We start from the raw sequence: 3576 nt of genomic DNA, 5'->3' as shown, positions 1-3576 counted from the left end.
ACAGACTCTTGAGAGGTCATGTGGTTGCTGCAGGCGCTGTCCACAAACCATACACTTTTATCTTGCAAACTTGCAGAGTGACAAGCATAGAACATAGTTCCTGTGGTTACTTCTTCTTCCTTTGCATAGTTGGCTACTTGTTTGTGACTATGACCTTCACAGTCCTTTGCAGTATGACCAAACCTATTGCATTTTCCACATCTAGGTTTGCCTTTGTGCCTGCACACACCAAAATGATACTTCTGACATACTTGGCACTGTGGTTTCACACTTCCTTGACTGCTACTACCTTGCTTGTTCTGTGAATTGAAGCTATTGTTCCAATTTCCTCCAGCACTATTATTCCAGCTTGAGCCATTATTGTTGTTCAAGCTTCCATTTTGAGACCAATTTGATCCCTTTTTGTCTTGTCCTTGCCACTTTTGATTTGGTCTACTTTGTGAGCCCTTATGAGTACCATGAACTTGGTTATTTCCAACCTTGAGGCTACTGAAAGCTTTCTCAGTTCCTGTCAATTTATCTCTTTCATCATGCAAGTCTTCCCTTTTATCATAGACCTTGACAGATGCAATAACTTCTTCAACTCTAAGAACATCAAGATCTCGAGTTTCTTCAATGATAGACACAATGGACTTATATTTTCTACCTAGGCTCATCAAGAGTTTTTGCACAATTCTTGTTTCAGACACATCTTCACCAAGAGATTTCAAATTATTCACAGTTCCAAAAAACTTAGACAAATAGCTATCTAGGCTTTCACCATCTGTCATTCTCATATACTCAAAATCTGCTCTAACTGCTTGAAGTTTTACAGCTCTTACCTTTTTATCTCCTCTGAACTCTCTTCTCAAAGTATCCCAAGCTCATTTTGCAGTCTTTTCATTTCTGATGCGAGGGAAGAGCTCATCGGTTAAAGCTCCTTGAATGAGACTTAGTGCCTTGGCATTTTTTATTTTGTCTTCTCTGGAGATGGTAGGTTCTTCCACTGGAACTTGCTCAGCCTCACTTCCTTCACCTCCAGAGTCTTCTTCCTCCTCAAGAACTAGCTGAGGTTGTACTCCGACCTCAACTCCATCCCATAGATCATGTGCTATGAGGATGGTCTCCATTTTGACAACCCAAAAATCATAGTTTGCACCATCAAACTGTGGAGTTCGTAAATCTCCATCTGAAGAACCTTATCCCACCATTTTCCTAGTGAGTCTCAGTGAACCAAATAGTAAAAGAGCAACCTTTATCCCTTTTGGAAATTTTTCAGGAAGGCCCTCTCTCTCACAGCTCACGTCCCTCTCTAGATTCAGACCAGGAGCTCTGATACCATGTTGAATTAGTAGCAAGCTTAATACTTTAGGTTAAAAACAGCAGCTGAAACCTTTAGGAGAAATACACCTCAGAGAAAGAAGGATAGGAGAAAACAGAGGATTTGAAGGCTTCAGTATATTTCTCTATGTGAAAACGCAGAGGTATTACATGACTATATTCCTATCTCAGTCAAGAAACAGACCCTAGTTTTTAGGGAACAAGGACCCATCTCCAGCCATTCAGACCATAGAAGGCTACGATCTTTCCACTTGGAGAAAAATCGGATGACCCATTACAAACCAAATAGGACAAAAATAACAGCTGTGCTAGTTTCTAAAAACAGAAATAAAGCTGTTACATATTTAAAGTAACGGCTATTTCAAAAAAAAACTAATTCTTCATCTCTTCAATTCCAATTTGCAGGATTGTGATCTGCAGGTTGATTTAAGCTGAGTATGCAGCTTAATTCTCAACAGGATCTCTCCCTCTCTCTGGTTTTCACCATATCCTCTCAACCACCTCTTCCTTCACCTTATTTTCTCACGATTTCATGTGTTCATGGAAAAGATTTCAATCTCTCTCTCTCTCTCTCTCTCTCTCTCTCTCTCTCTCTCTCTCTCTCTCAAGCCCAGCGACGCGGATGTCTCAAAGGAGATCCAGCACATGGTGAGGTTCATTCGCCAAGAAGCCGACGAAAAGGCCAACGAGATCTCCGTATCGGCTGAAGAAGTACGTATCCTAATTCTATCTCAATTCTCTTCTTTTTCCCCAGTTGTTATTTTTTTCTAACCCTAAATATCAATTTAATATCGATCCAATGTTGTAATTCATGAGTAATCAAATTTTTGTACGCGTTTTCCAATCCGGGATTCCAACGCTTGGTCTCTATGTTGCTGGCCAGTTTGTTCTCTGCTCTCTTCTCTTTTGCACCTCATTTGATTTTGCAGAAAATTTGACCCATATATGATCAATTTTGGTTCCCTCCTTTTTTCTTTGTTCTGGGGATTTCTGATATTAATATTGGGATGTAGGCGGGGTAGGATTCAGAGAACAGGGTTTATTTGATCGAAGAACTTGATAGGATTACTGGGCAGATTGGTATGGTCTTAGTTTTTGTAGTCAAATAAAATGGTACGGTATCACCATGTCAAGTGATACTTCCATTAAAATATTGCCACGTGTCTTTTTAGAATAGGAAATTTAAACAGTTTTTCTAGCTAGATATTGGGTTCCAATTTACCCTTTATGAAAAAGGAAGACGATTGCAACCAAGGTCTGCAATGCCTCTACCCCTCCTTGTCGGCCCCTCCCACTCTTTTCCTTCATCAATGTTTATCTTCCTCCATCTCTTTCTCTAAGAATCACTTTATTTAATAGTTGGCTTTTATCATCACATTTCATGGGGCCCAAAACTTTATCTATCAAGAATTTCTGAGGGCTTTTTAGTTAAGTTTGCTTTACACATTTTTCTGAATGCATTTCTCGGATCTTCTCTTGTCAGGCCCATACAGGATTGAGAACAAAATTGGATAAAGAGCACTTGGATTTGGAGGTTTTGAGTTATATGAAAGCAACCTGGATGAGGAGGTTGAAGTATTGGGGGGAAGTAATCGAACGGAGAGAGTGTGCAGCAGAGGGGAACAACGAACTGGATATAGGTGGGAGGGAAGGCACGGTGTAGGGGGACTGCGAACTGAATAAAGGTTGAAGGTAGACTGGCTGTTATTTATTTATTAATTTTGAAGGGTAAAATTGAAACTCAATGTCTAGCTTGAAAAACAATTTAAATTTTCTTTTTAAAAGTACATGTGGCAAATTCTATGTGGAAGTATCACCAGCTGACGTAGTGATATCGTACTACTCTATAATTTCTCTATCAATAACGCTACGGGCACCAACTTGTTTACCAACTTTTGAATACCAACACGGCACATGACATGGCAACCTATGTCATCTGCCACCTCATTTATTTTAATTACATAATTTGTTATATAAATAAAAGAATTTCACACCGAAAAAAGAAAAAAGAAAAAAGAAAAAGAAAAAGAAATTCTTTTATTTATATAACAATTTATGTAATTAAAATAAATGAGGTGGCAGATGACATAGGTTGCCACATGTGTTGGTATCCAAAAGTTGGTAAACAAGTTGGTGCCCGTAGCGTTATTGATTAATGAATAATACAATGCGGATTTTATTTTTATTTATTTCTCTTTTCAATCTCATGCTCAAGTCACGCCCTTTTGCATACCCAGTTTTTAATTGGCCACAATT

At 38.8% G+C, this 3576-nt stretch overlaps 1 long non-coding RNA gene across 1 annotated transcript; it reads left to right on the top strand.

The window, feature by feature from the left end:
- Positions 1–1682: 1682 nt before the first annotated feature.
- Positions 1683–3152, top strand: LOC117628336. Its single transcript, XR_004585943.1, has 2 exons — positions 1683–2031; positions 2804–3152. It is a non-coding gene; the product is annotated as an uncharacterized LOC117628336 (long non-coding RNA).
- Positions 3153–3576: the final 424 nt, after the last annotated feature.

This window comes from Prunus dulcis, chromosome 5 (assembly GCF_902201215.1).
Source record: "Prunus dulcis chromosome 5, ALMONDv2, whole genome shotgun sequence".
NCBI classification, from domain to species: domain Eukaryota; kingdom Viridiplantae; phylum Streptophyta; class Magnoliopsida; order Rosales; family Rosaceae; genus Prunus; species Prunus dulcis.
The sequence above is the reverse complement of the archived record's forward strand: the minus strand, read 5'-3'. Positions and strand labels throughout refer to the sequence as shown.